Source organism: Rhododendron vialii, chromosome 10a (assembly GCF_030253575.1).
Source record: "Rhododendron vialii isolate Sample 1 chromosome 10a, ASM3025357v1".
Lineage (NCBI taxonomy): Eukaryota > Viridiplantae > Streptophyta > Magnoliopsida > Ericales > Ericaceae > Rhododendron > Rhododendron vialii.
The window spans coordinates 34,407,592-34,425,838 of NC_080566.1; the positions used below are offsets into that span (position 1 = coordinate 34,407,592).

Here is an 18,247-nt window from a genome sequence, read left to right on the forward strand (position 1 = left end):
CTGAAAATCATGTTAATCGGATTTCAATAAATACATGATTGGCACACATGAAAATTGAAGAGAAACAGAAACTGGACCCAAAAACACACTGAATCACAACCCAATTTTTGTTTTTCTGCAATTTTTACGTGTGCTGATCACGTATTTACTAAAATCTAATGAACACAATTTTAGTACAATTAATGTTATCGTCAAGATTTACAAAGTGAATGGAACCGATCATCAAAGTGTACTCAAAAAATGGCCAAAAAATTGAAGACAGACCGCATGGGGACACCACCACCCCTCCAAATCCCCATTATACATAAAAGTTTCTCAGTGCGTAGCTAGAAGGAAATGGAAAAATCGGTGAGAATTTTTAAGGCTTTGGCAGGAAAGGCAATAAATGAGCATGAGTGTATGCTCCTCTGCAAGATCCAAAGGCAATGGAGTAAATGAAATATCTATTAAACAATGAAGTAGAATGTGTGCCAGAAAAAGGATCCAAAGCCATTTAAATCATATGCCAAAATTTTAAATTAATGAAATATGGAGTATATAACATTATGTGCATGGGAAAACAATAATGGAGTATATACCAAATGCTCTTCTTTTATCTATTTCAATTTCCAAAGGTCTAGCCAACTCTAGCACCTTCAATTATCTTTCCTTTCATGCAACTTTATATTTCAATTCTAGCAACTTCATAGTTGTAAGTTTTATTTTCGACAATGGAAATCCCGAGCATTTCTATTTTCAACGGTGTTCTTTACGTTTGAGCACCGCAGTCACTACTTCTACATCTCTTGAGAAGATTGTGAAGTCCTCTTCGATGAGGCAAAAAGAACCGGCAATGAATTTCATCTACCGCACACAACTCGTCTATTCAAAACTCAGTCCATCCACACTCGAAGCCCAAAAAGTCCTCAGGAAAATTTTTATTGGAGAGGTGAAAGCTAAAAGAAAAAATAAATAAATAAAATGGTGTGGTGGTGGGGGGTACTGGGGGTGGGGTGGTATTTCTGGTTGCTGAAAATAAAAGACTGTTAGAACAGATGAATCATCTCCGAAGTGTGAATCATAAGGTTAATCCACAACGTGCATCGGTTCCAAAGATTGCAAACATAACAAAACTCCCATTGGAGAGGATTTGAATTGGATTAGGTCAAAATATTCCATTGAAAATCGTGAGATTCTGGCAACTATGAATCTGGTTCATCAATTTGAGCAATTCGGATGAGAAACTAATCAGAGTTTACCTGCCAAACGCTCATCTAATGTCTTATGGAACTGCTGGAAAACACAAATAAGTTTGTTAGTTGTTTAGCAACCCTGCAAAACAAAATCATTTGAAAGGCTTCTAATGTAGCTGCTATTTCGTGAAGATTCAAACTTCTTAGAGCAAGTCATTGGCAAGCTTTCCAGCAAAAATCGAGAAATGAAAAACTTCCAGCAGCTTAATTAAATCAAGTTCCAGTCCCTGAATAAAAATCCCAAATATTGGTCATCCAAAGGATTGGAATAGGATAATTTTTTTTTTTATCCGCATTGGAATACGATAATGATTTTGGCACTTCACTTAGTTGTAACTATGCTCCAACACTTATTTTCTGTTGTGCTTTGAAGTTGAGTCTGTTGTGCCCCAGGTTTGCCACACACACACGACAACCATCAATCACACACAACACAGAGATATACGTGGTTTCCCAAAACAACGGGTACATCCGCGGAGGACAAAGGATTCACTATCTGTAGAGGAGGATTACAATCACTCACACTCAATACAATAGCCTCACTATCACTCCCTCAACGGAGGAGCCTGGCTCCCTCCTAATGGAGGAGCCCTCACAGCTCTACACTCTCTACTCTCTGTTCTCTCTTGCTACCCACTCTCATCAACCTCTCAAATACATCAGTATTTATAGGGAGAAATCAGGGAAAACACTCCGAGAGCATTAACCGCTCTTTGCACGCCTGAGGTATCAAAGGTCCAAATTTGGCAGTCTCAAAGTCTCCTTTGGCTGCCTCAAATGCAGCTGTAATCTCAGCAGCCCATGCGTAAGATATCAGAGATCTTCCCAGAGCAATAAATGCTCTGCCATGCCAAGATCTTCCAGAGCATGCCTAAATCTTTCAGAGTCATTTATGCTGCTCAATCTTTGACTCTTGGCAAGCTATCACCATCACCCACATGGGTAAATTCCAACAGAGTCATGCGTAATTTTGAACTCTAAAGGGAAGTTTTTGAGGGCATTTATAACAAAGTCGATTTTCAAAATCATTTGCCAAATGAATATTCAGACATACCTTCAGAGTGCTATAAGCAATTCTTGTTTGCAACGAAGCGTAGCAGAAATCGCAGAAATCTTTCAGAGCAAATATCCATCCTAGATGTGTTGTATATCACCAAGATTCCCTTTCACGCAAAGAAGCAAATCTTCACGTAGAACAATTGCTCCATGCCCAAAGCTAGTCCATGAACTCACAAGTTGATTGACAGTCTCACACATACAAACCGAGAGAATATAGGAGCAACTGCTAGGGTAGTTATAGCCAAAGACAAAGCACAATGGGGAAATAGGATTCAAGTAGCCGACCCCAAATAGTAGGAAATGAGCCTTTTTGAATTGAGCATCATCACTAGTCCAACACTAAATTCAACACTCTTGAGCGAAGAGCTAAAATGCATTATGGCAGCATTCATTGAATCCAGTTTTGTTTTTGTTTTTTTTGATCAGCTTGAATCTCGTTTTGTTATAACAATTTTCAGTTGTTGTGATGTCCAAGTTGACAAACCTTAATCCAACTATTTGGGGCAGCTACATGAACTGTTCGCCCCACCATGTTCTTTCTAGGGCCAAATAGTCTCCCCAGCAGTTGCTCAGATATTTTCACGACTCATATGTCGACATGAGAGTCCGAAGGATATTTTGCACTGTCTGTCAGTGTCTTCTTCCTTTCTTGCTCATGAGTCCTGTAATGTAAGCAAAAAAATTATCCACGAGATGGTGTAGGTCAATAGAAGAACTCGATCAACCAGATTTTAAAGATGACAAGACACCTAATGGAGGGAGGAAAACAAGATTTGAAGTCCAAAAAGTGCCTAAAAAGAGATGAAACAAGGATTGGAAAGGCATCCAACTCAAACCAAATTGGCAATAAGTGGAGAGGCTGCCTAAGCTCATATACTAGTTTTGAAGGTTATAATTAAAGTATCCTACTCAAAACCAATTGTCAATGACCGGAGAGGCCGTCCAGGCTCATATATTAGTTTTGAAGGTTATAATTAACTAATGTGGGACAAGCTCTAAAACTCCCCCGCACATACAACCCCGGACTCGCAAGTGGAGAGGTAAACAAAGGATCCATAATATTGGGATCACAACAAACAAGGTGCGCTTATGGCACAAACAATGGGGCAACCAATCAAGAGTCTTGTCCAAAAGCCTACCTCCAATACTATGTTAAAGCATCCAACTCAAACCAATTGGCAATGAGTGGAGAGGCCGCCCATGATCATATACAAGTTTTAATTAACCAATGTGAAACAAGCTCTAACAATTGAACCCAGTCTGTTGAACTAACTATAAAGAAGGCAGGATGACTAGGTTTTCAAATTCAAAAGTCCATGTAAATGAGCTAAACTAATTCATCTATTACTGTTAAAAAACTTTTCGTACATAGAAACCAAGAACCGTGGGCCACAGCCCGATCAACTTGCTTACTATAACATAACAGTAGAAAAAACATCCCCAAGAAATATGTGGATGCTAGGAACATGAACCATCATTTGATCTCACAGCTCCCAAATCACAAAGAAAACATCATAAGAATCTAATCTTTAGCAAAGACAGATAGAGAAGAATTATAAACACAAAGAATAAGCATACAAAAATTCACAAAGGGAAGGACCCTCGTATAAAAATGAAGCATTGCAGCAGGTTTTATTTCATTATGCAAAGGAACTTAAGGCTTGAATACGAAAAAAGGACCAACAAATCAAACACAATAAATGAGGGCACCCAAGAAAACTCAGAATAGGGATCAAGGGGAATATTGAAGGAATTAAGAGTACCCAATGACGTTAGGTGAGGATTAATCTCACCTTTTGTTGAATGATCTTTCTTGTCAAGGTTGCAGCAAGTTTTATTTGTAGGCACAGCAATAAAAAGGAAAACGACCACGTAAAGAAAGAAACCCAAGGCTTGAATGAATGAATTCAATGATCTCCTGAGTCATTCATTAGGGTCGGCTTTAAGGAAAATGAGAAAAAAGAAGAAAGAAATCATACACGATACATATAGACACTCTGCTGGAGAACTCAGAATCCGGGACAAGTTCGAAGGACTGAAACAAACTCTATAACAAAAGGTGTGGATTACTTTCACTTCAGTTGAATGATCTTGGACACTGAAGAACAAAATCCCATTGTTCAAGCAAATCTAAATAATGAGCTTGACAACTTTGGCTTTACTCCATCAATGGACAAATTGACTAGTTGAAGTTCCTAGCAGCTGATTCAGCAGGTTTGTGCTGATTTCAGAAACATTCCAACTAGTCTTGGCACAATAAACACAACATGCTTAACTCAAATGCACATTCATTACACACCTGACTAAAATGCATTACATTAATTTAGGGAACGAAGACAGTGAAAGATTTTGAATAAATAGAATAACCATTATGCCCGATTATATAGCAAATCTTAGATAAAATTAACCGTTTTCCTGAATCGAACCAGATCAAGTCTTGAATCGTAAAGATTCAGTGGATCTCTCTGAAATACTATAAATTATGTCTCAACAAATAGATATTGCAGATTCATTAGAAATAGGAAATTTAATATAGAAATCAATGGCAAACCTATTTCCAATGATGAGCACGGGATGTAACAGGTACATAACAACTCAAAGGCAAAAGATGTGGATCGGGGCCTTGTCGTGGTGTCTAACCTTTGTTGAATTACTGGATATATCTTTTATGATATATACAATACAAAATTCCAGGATCAGTCATGCAAGAAGTTAAGAATGAAAAACTTTAATCACCAAAGAGAGATAAATGAACCAAATGAATTTATTCACGATATTTCTTTTCTTAAGCTATCAAAGAAACTGTGCAATGCAATACAAACTGAATCACACGATTCTCACTGATTCTTGTTTTCATTGATTCAACTCCAAATTGGATGCATGGTGTATCAGACAAAATTAAGCAATACGTATAAGGAATTGGATGATTCTGATAACCGAGCATCTGACCAGGTTCGGTGTATGTTTTGTTAGATCTGGAAAATATATCAAAGAACTCGAGGGAAGAACAAGAATGTATTACACAACTGAGAAAAAGTAGTATGCATACAATAATGTATTACTTAACTGAGGAAAATGAATAGGTATAAAGAGCATCAATGAAAAATTAATTTTTTTTGACAAACTTTGAAAAAAATTACAGATCTGGTAAACTGTATATCAAAGAGCTAGCACTTACCCTTTGCAGTCCAGACCTCACAAAGGACGAAAGGTATAGATGATCTGGAGGCCGCCGCAATGGCCTCAAGTTGAGAAAGGATACGGGTTAACATGAGACTAAGAATGCCAATGACAAACCCTACCCAAACATTATATAGTGGAGAGAAGAATCAATATTTTAAATTACACCACGGGTGTTTTAATAGCTTACCTATCAAGTCAAGTAACGGACAGGCAGGCGAAAGGGTGTGTCTAAATGCTTTTCTTCTTCGCTACACCGATTTCTCTCTCCACCTAATAAAAAGTTCCAAAACATAATTTGTTTTCCCTTTCTATACCATTCATAACAGCTATGAAGCACCAACGCTCCAAAAGGGCGCTGTATCCACGTATTGGACATGGGGACGCGGCATTTTGGCATGTCCAATAATTTTTATTATTTTTTGATAGGGACACGGTTGGGGTAAAAATATAATATTCTTAATTTTTGGGGGTTAATATGAAAATAATAAAATTATTCAAAACATTTGGGTTGAGCTGTAATTATGCCTTATAACTTAAATTTCTATATCGATCGATCCAGTCGACTCCTCGTTCCAAAGCCCTCAGTCGACCAAGAGCTCTCTCTCTCTCTCTCTCTCTCTCTCTCTCTCTCTCTCTCTCTATACATATATATATATATATATATGAGTCCGTCTCCCGTAAGGACTATCTCATTTTAATAAAATGCAGACCTCCCTTTCCCAATTGAATTTCGATGATCCGAGCCGCTCAATGTGTTCAGAATGTGATTTTAAGGGTACTTGCGAGAAATCAGCAAAAAAAATGTCCGGGAAGGGCTTCATTGAAGCAATTTTTGTTTGTTTTTTATCGAACGGTTCAAACAAAAACTGCTCGAATGAAGCCCTTCCCGATCTTTTTTTTTGCTGATTTCTCGCGGGTATCCTTAAAATCACGTTCTAAACACATTGAGCGGCTTGGATCATCGAAATTCGATCAGAAAATGAGAGAAATGAAAAGGTCCGCATTTTAACTAAAATGCGGACCACCTCATTTGAGACTGATTGTGTATATATAAGTTAGGTTCCGGTGAGGGACTCCTCATTTTATTAAAATGCGGGACTCCTCTTTCCGATTGAATTTCGATGATCCGAGTAGCTCAAAGTGATCAGAACGTGATTTTAAAGGTCCCCGCGAGAAATCAGCAAAAAAAATGACCGGGAAGGGCTTCATCCGAGTAGTTTTCATTGAACGGTTCAAAAAAAGCTGCTCGGATGACGCCCTTTCGGGTCATTTTTTTTGCTGATTTCTCGTGGGGACCCTTAAAATTACGCTCTGCACACATTGAACGGTTCGGATTTTCAAAATTTGATCGGAAAATGAAAGTCCCCTCATTTTAACAAAATGAGGGATCCCTCACTTGAAAATTCCTCTATATATATATATATATATATATATATATATATATATATATACACACACACACACACACACACACACACACACAGTTCCCATCAGATAGGGGCGTCCTTATTTTACCAAAATGCGGAAGTCTGTTTTAAGTCGTTGGATCTTATCCAACGGATGTGATAAAAGGGAAGCAACTCGTGGGTATAAATAAGCTGGGTTGGGTAAAAAGAGCCTCACAGGTTGTCTAGGTCTAACACGCGGGTCTCTTCTTCCTTCAACTGTACAACTTCAGCTCATTCAAACAAAGAGAGAGAGAGAGAGAGGGGGAGAGAGAGAAGAAGATAAGATGAATATGAAGAAGGAGAAGAAGAAGATCGAAACGACGAAGTACAAGAAGATCGAAGAGATGAAAGGTATCTCTCTCTGTCTGTTTGAACCTCTCTCTCTCTCCATTAATGTTAGGGTTTTCTTTGTTAACTCAAAATGAACGAAGAACAAATCGAACACGAACTTGGTATCTATTTCTCCTCTCTCTCTCTGTAATTTTTTTGGCTGTATTTATTTTTTCAGGTTAGATTTTTTGTTTTTGTTTTTTGAGTTAGATCTAAAAACTCAAAATAAAGTGTTTATTAATATAGTACCGGACACTATATTTATTAATATAGCTTCATGCAAGGCAGCCTTGTAGATTCTGTGCTTCCTCTAGTTTGACATTCTGTATATTTTTGTAGAATTACAAGTTAAATAGATAGACAGTGAAGTTTATCTACCCAGCTACCTTTTGTTCTTCGTTCATCGGGGAAGGGGAATAGACTGAGAAATGAGGAAAGCGTGGGTTCGATTTGTTCTTCGTTCATCGTGTCTTCCTTTTCATGTTCTCTGTTTGAGTTAACAAAGAAAACCCTAACATTAAGAAAACCCTAACATTAATGGAGAGAGAGAGAGAGATTCAAACACACAGAGAGAGATACCTTTCGTCTCTTCGATCTTCTTGTACTTCGTCGTTTCGATCTTTTTCTTCTTCTCTTTCTTCGTGTTCGTCTTCTCTTCTTCTCTCCTCTCTCTCTCTCTCTGTTTGAATGAGCTGAAATCGTACAGTTGGAGGAAGAGGAGACCCGCGTGTTAGACCTGGGTGACCCGCGAGGCTCTTTTTACCCAACCCAGCTTATTTTTACCCGCGAGCATTTTGGTAAAATAAGGACGCCCCTAACTGATGGGAACTGTGTGTGTGTGTGTGTGTGTGTGTGTGTCTACAAGGAACAGAAAATGGTTCATATACACTGAAAGCTCATTTGTTCATATGCAATGGAAGAAAAGAATATATAACCAAACCAAACCGAGCCTTATGTCCTAATCACTTGAGGTCGGCTATATGAATTATTTTCCTCCATTGAGCTCTATCAAGAGCCACTTGTTCACACAAACCCATTATACTTATATCTTTGCGCACAACAGCATCTAATGTCAATTTAGATCTACCCCTTCCCGTAGCATTACTACCCAAAGCTATCTTATCCGCTCTTTTAACTACTACATCTCGTGGTCTACGATAGACATGCTCAAACCACCTTAGCCTATTTGCCCTGAACTTCTCCTCTATAGATGCTACACCTACCATCTCACGAACCGTTTCATTTCTAATCCTGTCTCGTCTAATCTTACCGCACATCCACCTCAACATTCTCATTTCCGTTACACTCATCTTACTCGCTTGTTATTTCTTAATATGCCAACATTCTGTCCCGTAAAGTATCGTTGGTCTTCAATTTTGTAGGTGCCCTCTTGTCACATAGTACACCAGTAGAGCTCCTCCACTTGAGCCACCCCACTTGGATCCTATGGGTCACATCATTAGCAATCTCTCCATCTTTACTAATAATTGAGCCTAAATACCTAAAATGATCACTCTTTGGTATCTCCTAGTCTTAGATCATCACTCTTTCTTCATGCGCACTGCTGATACCACTAAACTTGCATACCATATACTCGGTATTACTCCTACTTGTCCGAAAATCTTTTGACTCTAATGTTTCCCTCCAAGTTTCTAGTTTCGTATTAACACCTCTAGCGGTTTCATCTACAATGACAATGTCATCTGCAAACATCATACACCACGGGATATCCTCCTGAAATTGTCTAGTCAATTCATCCATAATTAAGGCAAAGAGGTATGGGCTCAAGGCTGACCCTTGATGCAATCTTACGGTGATTGAAAATTCACTCGTTTCCCCTACTGGTGATCTAATAGCAGTAACGGCACCTTCATACATGTCTCTAATCAACTCGATATACCCTTTGGTCACTCCCTTTCTCTCCAAAATCCATCATATGATGTCTCTAGCACCCTATCATAAGCATTTTCTAAGTCTATGAAAACTATATGGAGATCTTTCTTCTTTGCTCAATGTTTTTCTACCAATCTCCTTAATAGGTAGATAGCTTCCATTGTTGATCTTCCTAAACCCAAACTATTTCTCTGACACCGTAGTCACCATCCTCAAGCGATATTCAATAACTCTTTCCCACAACTTCATCGTATGACTCATCAATTTAATACATCTATAGTTGTTGCAGCTTTGAATATCCCCTTTATTCTTACAGATAGGTTCTTAGGTGCTCCTTCTCCATTCGTCGGGCATCTTCCTAGTCATAATTAGATATATATAATTATTTATTTATTTATACAAGTGGCATGTCCCCCACTATGTACGTATCCCCATTTTTTTAGAATTGTTATGTCCTGTGTCCATGTCTGTATCTGTGTCTGTGCTACATAGCATAATAGTACACCCACCTCTACGCCGAGAAAGGGAAGAGAATGAAAGGGTAAGGGATGATGATGAATGGGTTAGGGACGGTGAGGAAGGGTGGCAATAGCGGCCGACAGTGATGGGTGGGTGGAGAGTGATGTTTTGTTGTTAATAACAGTATCATTGTCCTAATCAAAAAGTCGCTCAGGGAAATTGAAACAATTTTTCTTGGTGGGGGAGGGGTGTAATGACCAGCGCCAACAGAGTTGCTAACCCTTAGCCTAATCACGTAGCTCAAATTCTAGTTGACCTCAGATTGTATAATACCTAGTCAGGATTCCTTATATACCAATTAAACTTTCCATTTCTTTCCGATGTGGGACAGAGTTTCTTACAAGGGGAGAGTAGAGTTTAATTTCCTCAGATACTAAAACCCGTCCACAACTACATAGAGTTACTATTTCTTACCAAACCCCCTCCTATTGAACCAAGAATTCGTCAAACCTTTCCACATACATGTACGATCATCTCACCCCTCATGGCCGCATCTCTCTCTCCCTCCCCCCCCCCCCCCCCCCCCCCCCCCCCATATGTATCTACAATGTACGAATATGACACTAAGTTTGCCTTTCTCCAACTTCCATGCCCATCACCTTTAGTGGTCTTTGGCCATCTCTTTGCTTTCGATCTTGGCACATCAGACCTGACTGATCAATGTTTACAAAGGCTCTATCTTTTGGACGACACTTCTGAGGTTTCAAAATGGAACATGGTTAAGAATTTGTTTCTTTTATAAGGTTTTTAAATGCTGAAACTATAGATGAATAGTTCTTTTTTTCCTAATTTCTAACAGAGATATTTATGGTGTTTCTAGGGTTAATTAGAGGCCAGATGAAGCGATACAATATCAAAAATTATGGGTTTCAACTTGAAAGGGGTCTGGATATCTCCTAGTGGCTCATCTTGCATGGACACAAACTAGTGTGCTGTGTGATGCATAAGCTGTTCTCTGCCGTAATTTCTTGCCTATACCTTAGAGCTTCCAAACTACCATAGACCTAGCCTAAGAATAGAAGCTTTCGTCTTGTTGCTGCAATCTTGTCTACTAGCCAGTCGAATGAATTGAATTTGTTGATCACTTAAAGAGAAACTTAGTGATTTCTGTTTTCTTTTGTTTCTTCCTCTATTTGATGTAATGAGGTAGCACATTATTTCGATATATGTATGAGTGCTTCATAAAATGGTTATCAAGTCTTGGACTCAAAATTTTTGGGATGAATAGTGGTATTAAGACTTACGTATGTCGTTTGGCAGGCTAAGCAATGCCTTATGGGGGCACCATTAAAAGGAAGCCAGTCAAATGTCAGCTCCTTTGGCCAACATGAAATTTCAGGGGTTGAGGGTCCCATGTTCTACTATGTCCAATCAATACAGTAGAGTGAAGCCAACAGTCAGCTTTTGAAATCAAACTCTCCCAGAGTGAGCAATTTGATATTGCTGAGGTAAGAACTTTTAACTTGCAAAAGCAGAAGAACCAATCTGAGTAACTGAAGTGTCCCTCGAATTGTTGATCTGAACTGGTACTCAACGTATAAAGTTCATGATTCCAGAACTGGTACTCAACGTAATCCATGCAGAAAAAAAAAGAACTTTCAAAATTATCATTGGCCGATAAAATGATTCAGATAACCAATTAAAAAAAAAAAACACAATGTACATAACATCTGCAGCAAACCAAATTATGAGGATCAACCTGAATTTTGCTAATCTTGTGCAATAGACGACAAGCAGTGACTGGCTCGTTTGAAATATATACTGTAGCACCATTAGGTGACCACTCCTTCATTGCTCATGCATGTTCCCTGTAACTGTGTTTTGTGCTTCCACACTGGATGCTTTTACCAAATCCGAAGAGCACACCTTTAAGACTGGCTGCAATTCATTGGAAACAGTTGCTTTCATACCAGAAAACAACTCCACAAGCCTCTGTCTGAGAAAGGGAGAAATTGCATCAAAAATATCAAGCGAGCGAACCACTCCTTTTCTAACAAGCATACAGAAACCTCATAAGACCCCACAATTAATCATATCCTTCCTCTCAACATCATAGTTCTCCATAAGAAGGAACAAGAACTCAAGAAGAGTGTGAGTCACGTCAATGTATTTAGGAATTGCGTACACCATCAGTAAGATTGCAGGCTCAATATTCATTACACTGTCCAATCTTCCATCAAAGAACAGCCAATCATGAAACAAGGCCAGCTTCGCATTGGCTTGAACATAATTCCTCCCGCGAGATTTCAATAGCCATCCTATAACAGCTCATCTAGGGATAACAGCTGATTGGATGATTTCATTAGGTGGGTGGAGTGAACAACAAATAAATCGAACAATGTCAACAACAAGAGTCTCTCTCTCTGGAAAGCTAAGAAACTTCCTACCAAACCAAGCTTGGTACCTCTTTTGACTCCCTAAATTCACGTGTGTAAGCAAAAATCGCAATTGGGTTTCCATTTCTGGCGTGATGCGGAGCAAAAAGTACCAACTTGAAGTCCTTGATAGGTAAAGCTGTGAAATATCACGGTAGTCATTAGTTTTGAATTCACCAGGATTGACCAACAAATCCTTCCATATTGCTCCAAACTCAGGTATATGAACCAACTCTTGTAAAAGGCGAACAAGATCTCTTCCTATCTTGAAACACAGATGGAATTGCTCCCTAAACATTCGGACACAAAACTTGATCTCCATTTGCTTCAAGACATCTAATTTTGAATTACTTGATAACCTATGATGATCGGCCAATAACCGAAGAAAAGTAAAAAGAGCACTCGATAAGACTAATGGTTCTTCTTCTAATAAGCAATCCCATTTAGCCAAAAAAAGACTGACCAACTCTGAACACAACCATAAATTCCCTTCAGTAAAATCTCCAGAAACAATTTGCCTCAGCAGGGCCACCAACAAGCCATCAATTCCTATAGCTGGAACTGAAACCATTTCAGTAGTAACCCAAATCAACTGAACTTTTGCTGTATCTACAATTTTTGAGTACAAATCATTAACTACCTCGGTAAGCATATTGGTGAAGAAACTATATCCGTCTGTTATTTTCCCATGTAAGTGCTTAATATGAACTTTGGCCAGATGGGGTTCACATAAAATTCCGTAAAGGATCGCCTGATTAAGGTTTATGTACTCCGGTGGAGATGGAATTGTGAGTGGGAATGGGGGTCTCAGCTGAGATTCAAAAAGGCCAAAGGCTTCTCGTAGACAGACTCCAATGGGGTTCTCAGCTTCGTGGCCTGTTGTTTGGATCAGTTTTGAAGCCATTGGTATCTATAGTTTAAGCCCCTTAGTAACCGATAGGGCAACACAGGCCATTAGGGACAACTTCTTTGGGTCCCTTGAAGGTTCAGATATTCCTCTTCATGTCAGGAAGCTGCAGGAAGGAATCAGAAGGACTTCTGTCCTAAAAAACCAATCCTGTGCAGCTTGTGGTGTTGTCTCCTTTGTACTTGCTGCTAGTCTTTTTTATTTGTGTCCTCTGTTCAATATTTTTTCCCTTTCTTTATTCCTTCCTTCTTTCTTACTTCTCTACTTGGCTGAGGCAAAAAAAAAATTTAGTTCACAAGAGAGAAACATGTAACAAAAGTTGCACATGTGTTACACTAACATGAATACACCACACACACACACACACATTTTGATACCTGCAAATCATAAAATGTCTGTAGAGGTGTAAAACATCTTTAGGACAGAATTCATTGCTATAGTAAATGATGGCAATAGTGTCCATTTACCTTGACTCTGACAGCTTACGACGATAAGGATTGAAAATTCTGAAAATTAGTTTCTCATCCATTGCTATATTAAACTTTTAAATACTCGTGAACTTCAAATTCTTTTAATCTGAACACTCGTCGAGTAATTTGTAATTGTTTGGCCATGTATTGCTGAGTTGTTTATTTGGCCAAGTTACGACCTTTTAAATTGCTCCAAACCGTAGTACTTGGCAGTGTGCAAGCCACAATCAACACTACTTGATTGCTGAACCAGAAGCCATTTGAGTCTTTTCAATGATAGCGTGTGGACTTTTGGGACACATCCATCATTCTCCAAGTATTGAAGTAAATCATCCAAGAATTTACAAACATTTTTCTCATACTTCCACTTTGTGAACTTAACTTAGCCTTATGTGAACTTTTGTGAACTTAACTTGGCCTCTTTTCTCATACTTTCACATCACACTATCTCCCAAAGCTTTCCACTTCTCTCCAATTTGCCTTATTGACTACAATTATTGGAATGATAAAATAAAATAAAATAAAAACCTAGTTATACGTTCCTAATCAACATGGGTGTTAAGAAAATTTTAAATTATGCACTTACCATTTTATCCAATAAGCTCTCCTTAATCTTCTTGCATTGTTCTTAAGTACATAAAAATAAATTAAATTACGAGTTAATAACATAATTCATACCCCTACGGTCAATGCAAGATTCACAAAGTCGTAAAAAACATACTAGAAATAAATCCATGAGCTACAAGGGTGCTTCGCAGCGACTGTTTCTCCTTCTTCGGCCATTTGCAAGTGCCACATGGCCCACACCCAATGTTACCTTCAATTCAGCTCTTGCAAGTTAGAAAAAGGAAAACACTTTGAACATCCAATTGGTGATCAAATTAGGTGTTGTTTCTATTAGCTCTTTTGGGAGCTTTTTGGGCTTTTTGAGTTTCATCTTCATTCAAATTTTTTTCATTTGTGTTTGTTATTCTTGTGTCAAACTCAGGCTTTTTGGGCTTTATCTTGGATATTTTCAAAACTATTCGGCTAAAAGTGAAAAATTTATACTTCTCCGGTTCCTCTCGTTGAAACGAATCAATAATCTACAAAACTTTGGCGCAAAACTAATAAACACGAATTTTTTTTGGAATAAGGACAAACACCCAGGAAGCCCAAAAAGCTAAGAGAAACAACACCTTAAACCCTCAATTAGGGGTATCTTGAAAGAAGCAAAATTAGGCAGCCTGTTCATAAGCCACCTGTGTCTTATATGCTATTTCACATCTATCTAATATCAAATAAGCCAAAACCCAACACGTTTCCATCATTTTTCTACATACAAAATGAGTAGGCGTTTTGAGTTCTCTATTTGCCAAAAGTTGTTTCCCAACGTTGGTCCTGAATCCCACCGATAAAATTCAATGGTCAGAGTTGCTAGATAGTAGTGAAATAACCTTAACGAATCAGAGGACAATGTGATTGGTAGAATGTCGTAGGCTTGGAAAGTGTTGTCACAGTGATGCAACAACACTCACCATCCCCCAATTCCATATGGTTGACTACTGGCCCCAAATTCTAGTTTTCCAAACTAGTTAGTGGCCAGTCCTGTGACATAATAGATTTCTTGACTCCATTGGCCACAACCCTAAAAGTGCTAGTAGGTGTACAGGGGTGTGTGCGTGCATGTAGAGGGGGGGGAGGTAGTTAGAGAGAGAGAGAGAGAGAGAGAGAGAGAGAGAGAAATACCTCGCAGAGTTGAAGGAGAGCGCGGGAGAGAGAGAGAGGGGGGGCTTTCGTCCGCAGAGTTGGAGTTCTCCGTCGACTGTGGAGAGGAGCAGAGAAGAGAGAAGCGGGAGGGTCAGATTTCGTCTTTTTGTTACGCCTTGTTTGGTACGTATGAAAAAGAAAGGAAAATAGAATTTTAATTCTTACACTATGAACATTTTTAAAAAATACTCCGTACGAGTACTCCCTCACTTCCGTGTTTGTTAGTCCCTTTCAGGAATTTGTATCATTTTCAATTGTTTATATCTTTTAATATGGTCTTCAAAAAATATACAGTATAAATCTTGTTTGATAGATCTTAATAGTTAGTTTTATTATTCTATGTTCTCAAAAGTATGAAAAATATTATAAATTGAAAGATAAAATAATTTAAAATTTTCATGAATTTTCATAATGGACCAACAAAGGCGGACGGAAGGAGTATAAGTACTTGTTTTCAATTTTCAAACTTAAAAATAATGTGTTTACGAATAAATACTTGTTTGCATCATTTTTCAAATAAGATTCATATTGCATATTTTTAAATTTCAATAAATCAATTATTTTTTAAGTTTGAAAATTACAAAAAAAAAAGTACTTATTTGAAAATAAGTAAATAAATACTTTTTGAGTTTCTGGAACGAGCAGCAATATGTTCGTAACTAGTAACAGGGTGTTGGCTTTGGAAGAATGTGTTTCTTTGAAGAATGTATGCTTACGAGGTGTTGGCTTTGGAGAATTTATATCAATATAGGAGTACTATGGAGTAGCGGTTTTTGTATTATTTATATTTTGGACCATCGGATTTGTACACATTTTTTTATGATTGGGATTTACAGGTAGTAAGACTAGAAATATATTTGGAAAGAATGAATATTTAGGATAAGGATGAAAGAAAAACTAAAATTGATGTTTCATAATCTTATTTTGACTCTTTATTTCGATTTTTTCTTACTTTTCTAACAGTTATCAGTCAAAAACGATTACTGTGATTTAGGGCTATTTCTCTCTCCCTCACACTTTTATTCCAAAATGAATTCCAATTTTGAATCCAAAACTGTTTTGGAGCTGCTACTCACACAGATTTTTTTTAAACAGATCATGATGTGGGGCCCACTAAGGGTCTCACATAAATGATCCGATTCGTTCATTAAATGTAAAATATTTTTTCAAAGGTCTCTATAATAATCAGCTCAATCCAATACCTATAGATGCTCGATTCAATTATTTAACTTTTCATTCAGATTTTAGGATAATGAAAAGTTGGATGATTGAATCGAACACCAATAGGTATCAGATTGAGCTATTTTTTTGCAGGGTCCCTTAAAAAAATATTTTACGTTTAATAAACGGATTGGATTGTTTGTGTGAAACCCATAGTGGGTCCCACATCGTGATCTGTACACGATCTGTTTTAAAAAGGTCTGTGTGCACACACTTTCTGAAACTGTTTTCTCTCTCACACACACATTTAGTTCTCTCTCTCTCTCTCTCTCTCTCTCTCTCTATTTATATATATATATATATATATATATATATATATAGATGATGGGTGTTTTTTTAGATATTTTTATAGGTGTTTCTAGAACCGCCACACACACACGCGCGTGTGTGTGGGCCCTGTCATTTTTTGAAATGTGTTGAGGTTGCTAATTGTTTATTTGGTTGAGTGACGGAGGGAAAAAAAATTGCTTAATTGCTTAATTATAGTATTTGGTTATTTGATTCATTGTAATATGTTGGTGGCAGCAAGTCTATTGATTTTGTTGCATCTTGATTCTAAGGCTCTGTTCCAGAAACCTTCTTAAAAAATAACCAGCTTATTTCACATTTTCAAACTCAAAAATAATGTAAATGAAAAATATATTTTCAATATTTTTTGCATCGTATAAAAGATCTCGATGAGTTCTTTCAAACAAGATCCATATTGCATATTTTTAGATTTCAATAACTCCATATTATTTGAGCTTGAAATTGCCTTTTTAAAAAATAAGGACTTTTTCGCGTTCTGGAACGGACTCTAAGTCAGTTCTTCGCCTTCATCGGGTTGAAAGTTGAAAACCAACGAAAAATATACATGTGCCTCTGTTTCCACATTGGATTTAATTTTCTTATCCAACTTGATTTTCTATAATACATAACACAAAGATGTAGAATCCATCCATACCTAACAAAAGACAAGTTGTTACAATAGATAATTACTTTGATCCAATAGTTTAGGCTCATTCTCCTAATTTCAGTAAAATGCTCACACTTTTTGCGCATATTACATAATTGTTGTGTGGGTTTATTTACTTCTAACAACTGTACATTAATGTCTTTGTGATTTTTTTAAAAAAAATTGGAGAGAAGAATATCAAAACTTTACGGATTCTGTACAAATTTGAAGAATATATATATAGAAGAGCGTTCCGGAGACAAAAAAAGACACTCCATCTCAACTGTTGAAGCCAATGGTTGAGATTAGAAGTTCACAAATAATTACTCATGGCCGCGGAGAATTCTTAGCCGTAAAGAATTACTCTTGACCACACATAATTGCGAGACCATAAGTCATTCTTAGCGGTAAGTGTAATTATTGGCGGTCAGGAGTAATTCTCTGCGGCCAAGAGTAATTCTTCGCGGCCAGGAGTAATTATTTGTAAACTTCTAATCTCAACCATTGGCTTCAACGGTTGAGATGGAGTGTCTTTTTTTGTGTTCTCAAAACGCGGAAATTAAAGTGTACAAGGAGATTGAGGGAGTAAGTAGGAATTAATCATCATTTTATAACTGTACATGACAACGGCAATATAGAATGAGAAGTTGTGTAAGTTAGCAGCTTGAAGACGCAGTTATTGGGAAATAAGAGAGGGGTGCAACCCGAGGTTCCCCAATCTTTCCCCTTGCACAGCCTTCTACCTCCGCGCTTGCACCAGTTGAGTGGGCACAACAGTTCATTTGTCGATAACCTATACCAATAGTAAATGTCAGCTCAAGCTCGGAGGTGGAGGACCCAGAGGAAGATGTTGAAGCGATTGAATATTCTGCACCAGTCGAGTGGGCACAACCGTTCATTTGTCGATAACCTATGCCAATAGTAAAT

At 37.8% G+C, this 18,247-nt stretch overlaps 1 pseudogene; it reads right to left on the reverse strand.

Moving 5' to 3' along the window:
• Window positions 1-1,674: 1,674 nt before the first annotated feature.
• Window positions 1,675-18,219, reverse strand: LOC131303159 (uncharacterized; annotated as a pseudogene).
• Window positions 18,220-18,247: the final 28 nt, after the last annotated feature.